This window comes from Canis lupus, chromosome 6, assembly GCF_003254725.2.
Source record: "Canis lupus dingo isolate Sandy chromosome 6, ASM325472v2, whole genome shotgun sequence".
In the NCBI taxonomy this organism is placed as follows: Eukaryota; Metazoa; Chordata; class Mammalia; order Carnivora; family Canidae; genus Canis; species Canis lupus.
Window position 1 is genome coordinate 54,431,287 of NC_064248.1, and position 8,632 is coordinate 54,439,918.

Genomic DNA, 8,632 nt, shown 5'->3' on the forward strand with positions numbered 1-8,632 from the left:
CGGTGAGTTTGTTTTTCAAATAAGAGGAAACATTTTTCCCCCTTTTAACAGCTCATTGTTCACATGTAATCCAATTACAGTGCTGTTTGGGAAACTTTACAGTTAGGATTACCAGCAGCGATCAATACTCTCTTGGCTTAGGGAGAAGGAAAGGCCACTCCATTCCGCTGCCCTGGAAATGCTGGGCTCAGGTGTGGAGGCCCTACACTAGGTAATGTTAGAAAGAACACACACAGAGACACACATTCCTGGGCCATGAGCATGAGGCTCTTGTCTGCTCCTTATAAGGAACCAGTTATCATCAGGCCCACAGAAAGGTCACTGCTATTTCTCTCTCCTCAAGTGCCTGAAATCAGTTTTCCTCAGAGGGGTGAGGCGGTGATTAAGCAGGATAAATATGCTGCACTTCGTGTAACCAGTTATGAGGATGTTGACAGACCCTTGCAGCAGAGCTGGCTGTTTGGGTTTTTGTCTGATTCGGGGAGTCTCAGAAGACATCCTTGGATGCGTCCCCAGCCCCTCCCTGACGGGGGCAAATGAGCCTGAAGATCCACTTTTGCAGCCAGAGAGCCAACAGCAAAAGTTGGCCTGGTTGAGGAGCTGGATCTGGAGCTGTGTCTATGCCCTTCACTCCTGCCTGCCTTTTCCCATCACCAGTAGCCCTGGAACACTGATGTGTGAAGCTGGTGGCTGCTGGGAGGAGAGGGAGCCCAGAATATGGCAGGTGAGGCTTTCCCACCTCTCAGAGGGTCAGCTCTTCACCCCTCTCAGAAGTAGGACCTGGGGTGGCCACCCTGAAATCTCCAAGGCCTGAGCCTCACTTCTCCTGCTGCGTCCTCCGACCCATCCATCTGACTCCTATTCTCGGGGCTGCACTGCACCAACTCACACCCACGGCATAGTCTGACATCCCACAGTCTGGTGTGGACCGTGGTGCTCTCCTCGGCACACTGGTCTGGCCTCCCTGCCAACACCACAGGTCCTTCCTAAGCAGATGTACAGCTTGCACCTCATCTGTCACCCTGCAGGGACCAGCCCAAGAGCTAGGCCTAAAATAGGTGCTGGGGGAAAGCTTGTTGATGGCTTGATGGAAAGTTGATTAGGCCACATGGCCCAAAAGGCCTGGATGATCCCCTCCTTTCTGGGAGAATGAGTCCGAGGTTGCTGAGAGCTGGTTATCTGAAGGCATTTAGGTCTTTTCCACCTGACCCTTGCTCCTAGTTATGCCTGGAGCTGACCGGGGCCCAGCATTCCCCTGTCCCTTCCTCTGGCGAGTGGCCACATTTAAATCCACTTTCAGATTCTCCCCCAGTCCCTGTGAGAGAGCCCTGCTGTGTGCCCAGTGCTGTACTCAGACATCGGTGCAAGGGAGGCAGAGCTGCCCCCTGCCCCCAGGAGCCTTCTGTGTAGTTCAGGAGTGAAAACCCACACCGGGAGTACCTCCATCGGTGCCCTTCCCGCATTGACCTTTCTTCTATCCCTTGAGATTTTTTTTAAAGCTTTTAACTTATCAATTTCCTCCTGTCACTATCCAGAGCCTGGGAACTCAGACCAACTTCTCAATGTCCCCTTCATGGTTCTCTGACATCGTTTAAAGACCTTCTTGTCTTTTATGGGTTTTACTGTTAATCGCTATAACAGCAAGTAAGAACAGGAATGAGAAAGTCACTAGGTAAATACCCAGTAGTGCAATTGCTGGGTCGTAGGGTTGCTCCATTTTACTTTTTGAGAAAACTTCATACTGTTTTCCAGAGTGGCTGCACCAGCTTGCATTCCCACCAGCAGTGTAAGAGGGCTCCCCTTTCTCCTCATTCTTGCCATTTGTCATTTCCTGACTTGTTAATTTTAGTCATTCTAACAGGTGTGAGGTAGTATCTCATTGTGGTTTTGATTTCTATTTCCCTGATGCCAGTGGATATGGAGCATTTTTTCATGTGTCTGTTGGCCATTTGTATGTCTTCTTTGGAGAAATGTTTGTTCATATCTTCTTCCCATTTCTTGATTGGATTTTTTGTTTTGGGGTATTAAGTTTGATAAGTTCTTTTTTTTTTAATTTGATAAGTTCTTAATAGATATTGGATACTAGCCTTTTATCTGATATGTCATTTGCAAATGCCTTCTCCCATTCTATAGGTTGCCTTTTATTTTTGACAACAAAAAGAAATAAAAGGCATTCAAGTTGGCAACGGAGAAGTCAAACTCTCACTCTTTGCAGAGGACATGATACTTCATGTGAAAACCCAAAAAACTCCACCACAAAATTGCTAGAACTCATACAGGAATTCAGCAAAGTGGCAGGATATAAAATCAATGCACAGAAATCAGTTGCATTTCTGTATACTAACAATGAGACAGAAGAAAGAGGAATTAAGGAATTGACCCCATTTTTAATTGCATCCAAAACTGTAAGATACCTAGGAATAAACCTAACCAAAGAGGTAAAGGATCTACTCTAAAAACTACAGAATATGTATTAGGAAATTGAGAAAGACACAAAAAAATGGAAAAACCTTCTATGCTCATAGACTGGAAGAATAAATATTGTAAAAATATCTATGCTATCCAGAGCAATCTACACATTCAATACAATCCCTATCAAAATATCACCAACGTTTTTCATAGAGCTGGAACAAATAATCCTAAAATTTGTATGGAACCAGAAAAGACCCCAGAATAGCCAAAGGAATGTTGAAAAAGAAAACCAAAACTGGGGACATCACAATGTCTGACTTCAAGCTGTATTACAAAGCTGTGATCATCAAGACAGTGTGGTACTGGCACAATAACGGACACACAGATGAATGAAACAGAATAGAGAACCAAGGGACAGCCTGGGTGGCTCAACGGTTTAGCGCCGCCTTTGGCCCAGGTTGTGATCCTGGAGACCTGGGATTGAGTCCTACATCAGGCTGGAGCCTGCTTCTCCCTCTGCTTGTGTCTCTGCCTCTCTCTCGCTCTGTGTCTCTCATGAATAAATAAGTAAAATCTTAAAAAATATATAGAGAACCAAGAACTCTATAGTCAACTAATCGGGGATCCCTGGGTGGCGCAGCGGTTTGGCGCCTGCCTTTGGCCCAGGGCGCGATCCTGGAGACCCGGGATCGAATCCCACATCGGGCTCCCGGTGCATGGAGCCTGCTTCTCCCTCTGCCTGTGATTCTGCCTCTCTCTCTCTCTGTGACTATCATAAATAAATAAAAATTAAAAAAAAAATTATAGTCAACTAATCTTCAACAAAGCAGGAAAGAAAAAAGAACAATCTCTTCAATAGTGTTGGGAAAATTGGACAACCACATACAGAAGAATGAAATAGGCCATTCTCTTACACTGTATACAGGGATAAACTCAAAATGGATGAAGACCTAAATGTGATAAAGGAATCCATCAAAATCCTAGAGGAGAACACCGGTAGCAACCTCTGTGAACTCAGCCACAGCAACTTCTTGCTAGACACTACTCCAAAGGCCAGGAAGACAAAGGCAAAAATGAACTATTGGGACGTCATCAAGATAAAAACTTCTGCACAGCAAAGGAAACAGTCATAGAGAAATTCATCTGCTTTAGCTTTTCCCCTTTACCTGAGACGGGCAGGGCCAGCTGAGGGGCCTCTACCAGCCAGTGGCTGTCCCTGCCTGCAGCTAGCTGCCCCGAAGTGGGACCTGACTGGGAGCAAAGGATTGCTCCTGAGTTCATCAGGTCCAGGACTGGGTCGAGGCACCACCAGTACTTAAGAAATTATGGCATCTGAACCCAAAATGTTAAAAACAGAAACTTTTGCAGTAATACTGAGGATTGCTTCATTGATGTTACGAAAAAAATAAAACAGAAACAGAAACAAAAAACAATGTCTAATCTCTCCAATAGGAACATGATGAAAGTTAAGAGACCTCCAAAATGGTTAGCTGCTTAGCTAAACAGAACAGTTAGGACAAGCTACAAAATGCCCAAATAAACTACATAAGGTCATCTACGGCAGGAAAAAAAAAAAAAAAAAAAAAAAAAAAAGTTCATTCTTTTCCAAATCTGTGTCCCAGAAAACAGTCTCCTAGACGTGGGGGCTGTGACAAGGCCGAGAAGAGGAACTGGCTTGTGCCAGCCACCTGCCTGTACAGTACCCTATGAGAGTCCAACAGATTTCGTTGATTCCAGTGATTCTTCAGGGACAGGAAGCTCAATATCAAAATATAGTGAGTGATTTCCCCTGAGGTTCCTCAGAACTGTGAGACAATGAAACAAATTTAGCTCAGCAGGAATTTGGGACTGAATATAGCTTTAACTTTCCAAAGAATGAGAAGTACAGGTGAACTTGCAGCTTGCTTGGTGAGGATAGGAGCCTTCCTGTACTCACTGAGAATTTATGGGAAAGAAAAAGCATCTCACCGGACTACTGGGTAGACTTGTTGCCTCTAGGAGAGTCACAACTTAGAAGCAAATTAGAAAAATATGTGATGATTGGTTTAACCTGGCTTCAAACATCATAAAGGTAGTGGCCAGAATAATCATCCAAACCAGAAATTATAAATGATAGAAATATTTAGATTTTAAAACAAGAATTAAGTAGATTATGGGAACTAGACAATCATTTTACTTTTGGTTTCAAGATATACTGGTCGTATGGCTAAGGATGTATTACAGTTGCATTCAGAGACTTCATTTTTGTTATTTGAAACATCCCAGGACCCTATGACTTCCAGAAACATGTCTTAACTGAAAATTTTGAACTATGGAAGAAATCAAAACCATCTTTTTTTCTTGTATAAAAAAGCCACATAGAGAAGTCACTAATGAAATCTTAACAGCCTATTTCACATCGAAGTAGAAACATCCAAAAGGGATAGCTTCAGATTCCATGAAGGGAAAGTGCCCTATGAAGATGGTTATTTTTATGGCATTTGAGGTTGATTCATTTGGTTATTTGGTAATGCTGTTTAAGAACTACTGGGTCTTAATACCATACTGCATATTGCATATGAATGTAAGTTATAGGGGATCCCTGGGTGGCGCAGCGGTTTGGCGCCTGCCTTTGGCCCGGGGTGCGATCCTGGAGACCCGGGATCGAATCCCATATCAGGCTCCCGGTGCATGGAGCCTGCTTCTCCCTCTGCCTGTGTCTCTGCCTCTCTCTCTCTCTCTGTGACTATCATAAGTAAATAAATAAAAAAAACTTAAAAAAAAAAAAAGAATGTAAGTTATACTGTCTGAAAAAGAATAAGACGGGGTGTTACTAGGAACCACAAAGACTGATTCAAGATTGTGCTTCAGAAGTCACTGAAACGTGTGCAGAGATTTTCTCATGTTGAGACGATTTTGAAAGTTTAAAAATGTCACAGCAAATCATATTAAAATTTTTTTTGTCTACACTGATACCGTGAATGCAAAATGCTTTCGTTATTAGTAAGCCAATGTATTATGACACCAATATCTGTTTTATAAAATTAAAACCACCCATGCTGCTGCCATGATAAATCATGAAATTAAACCAGGGGTTTACATTCAGGTATAAGTGCTGGGAACTTAGGCAATGTTTTTCTTTTTATGTTTTTCTGTGTTTTCCAAAATAGCTATCGCCATAATTTTCTACATGATCAGGAAACAACTTTATTGAAAAGCATACTTGGGAAAACCCCTCATATTACAATTGAAAGCACAAAACAGAGGGCTTACTGTGTGCAGTTGCCTTATATGCATCTCAAGTATCGTGTGTGTGCTTACAATGGGGCCAGGGTGGGTGTTAGTGTCCCTGTTTTCTAGATCTAGGAGATTCCAAGGCTCAGGGGGTTACGTATCTTGTCCAAGGTCCCACAGCTCTCATGGGTGGACCAGGATCTAACAGTGTATCTGTCTCATCAGCACATCTCAGACACAACCTGCTTACCTCCCGTGTATAGTCGGGTGCTCACTCCCCACTCCCTGCCTCCTACAGGCTGAACCCACCCTGATCTCAGAGGGACCCTGCCTCCCCAGAAGCTCACTGCCAGCAGGAGGGCCAAAGCTGCCTTTAGAACAAATACATATGAATCTCAGGTGTGCCCAGGCCCCAGTCTAACGCTGCATAGCCTGTATCTCTAGCTCCTGTGTACCCTTGGCCCAACCTGATCTCTCTCCAAGTGACACACAGGTCACAAGAGAAGGGCACCACCACCTATGTCTTTTCTCTGCCTGTGGTCACATCCTTTGGCTTTGATGGTTTTGAACTTACCATTGCTGGGGGGACTCTCTTCCCTACCACTCAGCTCTCAGGAAACCCATCAAACTGTGTGGGCCAGGGGGGCTGGGAGTGGTGGTGGAACAGCCCCAAGGGCTCCTTCTTGGGTGCTCCCACCAGTAGCTCTGACCCTTGGCTGGTTGTGGAGAAAGTGCCAATGAGCCTCAGGGCCACCGGAGAGGATGCTGTCAGGAAAGGTCAGTAGGAACGTGCCTACAGCTCTATGTGCCTGTGGGCAACACACCCAGCCTTTCTGAGGACGGCGGCCTAGGGTCCAGGAGACCACACACGGGAAAGCATATTGTCAACCAGTAAGCTCTACATGAACATCAGGTGTGACCAGCTAGAAAGGGACAGGAATCAAAGGACCAGAATAGCCAGCCATGGGTTTCTTCTCTGCTTTATTTACTGCTGAATTCCTGCCATCTCGAATGGTACCTGACACACAGTTGGCACTCAGTAAAAATTGTTTAAATGAATGAATAAAGTGTCCTTGGTGGCTCATCCAGTCTTTTTTTTTTTTTTAAGATTTTATTTATTTATTCATGAGAGACACAGAGAGAAAGGCAGAGACACAGGCAGAGGGAGAAACAGGCTCCATGCAGGGAGCCCGATGTGGGACTCGATCCTGGGACTCCAGGATCATGCCCTGGACCAAAGGCAGGCACCAAACCGCCGAGCCACCCAGGGATCCCTCATCCAGTCTTTTAATATGTGGCATTTCACTTACCTGCCAAGAAAGCAGGTGCTGTGGGAAAGTGGGAAAAGGCACTGGAAGGGGATGGTTTCTCACTGTGTGGATTTGGGCCAGTCCTTGGTCACTTGAAGCCTCAGTTTGCCTATCTATCAAGTGGGAAGAATAATATGATCCACAGATATCATCCCAAGTGACCAGCAAATGAAAACATAGAAGATTTAAAACTTTCAGGTCTATGGTGCTTTTTATCTCTAACATGTCGGGTTACAGCAGCCCATGCAGGGACTCTGGAAAGACCCCTCTAGATCCTCACCTAGGTTCCGGTGAGAAGTCAGCCTCCGAGGTGAAAAAAATCTTTTATTTATTAGAAGTTGCCTGTATTAGAATGAGTCAAGTTATCTGTGTGGGTAGAAATGTGTTTATTTAGAAATTGAATTCCAGATTTGTGTCCAATATTTCCTAATGATCCATTTAAGGAAGGGAAATACGCCCATACAGAATCGGTTAATGAAGCCTTGAGAAACCAATAAATCTCTGCATCTCTTTAACAAATGGGCCAGCTCCTGATTCAGCTTGCTTATGTCAGGAGCCTTGAGGGAATGTAGTGAGCTCCCTAAACAGATACAAAAGCTCTTATTTCATCACTGAAATATCTTTTCTGGAAGGCAGTGCTGAGCTCCAATATGCAAACCAGCTTGGCTGTAATCCTCAGGATCCCAGACAACTTGTGGTGATGGCCTCCCTATTACGTATCTCAGATTGTCCCAGTGGCCCTCCTCCCTCCCATCCTCACCCAAACCCCTGCCCCTTCCCTCAAATCCCTCTCTACTTACTGCCTGGGCCTGGAGTCTCTTTGATGAGGACAAAGTTTCCCATTGTTAGTCAGAGAGACAGCCTAAATAAATATATGTGGTCAATGGTCAGTAATTAAGCACATTTCTGTCCTTGGCTTCTCCATCAACATACAGCACCCTCCTTCATTACCTGCTTCTTGAACCCAGAGACACAGGAGAAAGGTCTACAAGGAAACATGCAGCCTTATTTGCTTTTGTCCATGAAGGCCATGGAGGTAAGGTCCATAGCGTGCTGTGCTGAAGAGAGCCATGAGCTATCTAGGCACCACTGAGCTTTGGACAAATCACTTCATCTTTCCAATCATCAGTTTTCTCATCCATAAAATGAAGTGGTTCAACTAGAAATTTCCAAGTGCCTATCTAGTCCTAAAAGAATGCTGCCCCTATGTTCCCCAGGTCACCTGCTCCTGTCTGAATTCAGTAGAACATCAAGGATTTTACCTCTTGCCCTCCTGGAGTGAAGACAGACCCAGGGGACACCTGACACAGTGCTCTGACACTCTACCTGTCTCCACTCAATTACACGAGTCACAGGAAGAGTCAGATCTATGTGGGTTCTTGGTCTTTCCTGCTTACTAGCTGTGAGTGATTCTGGAAAATCTTTGCACCTCTGGATCTTTATCTCTAGATGTGAGTGATACATCCTGCCTGGCAGAGTCAGTGGGAAGTTACAGTTGTTTATCTGTTTGTTTGTTTAGGATAATGCCTGGCTCATCACAAGGATCCTCTTGTCATCGGCTCCCTTCCTTCCTTCTTGCTGAGTCATACTAGACTGGATGGGTCAAGAAGAGAGAAGCCAAAGAACAACCCCACAGGTGTATCAGTTAGGCTAGAGGTGAAGCTGCCAGAGCAAAGAGACCCACAGATACAGTGGCC

General features: G+C 44.7%; 1 pseudogene; it reads left to right on the forward strand.

Moving 5' to 3' along the window:
- Positions 1–382: 382 nt before the first annotated feature.
- Positions 383–5,351, forward strand: LOC112679106 (KATNB1-like protein 1; annotated as a pseudogene).
- The last annotated feature ends 3,281 nt before the right edge of the window (positions 5,352–8,632 follow it).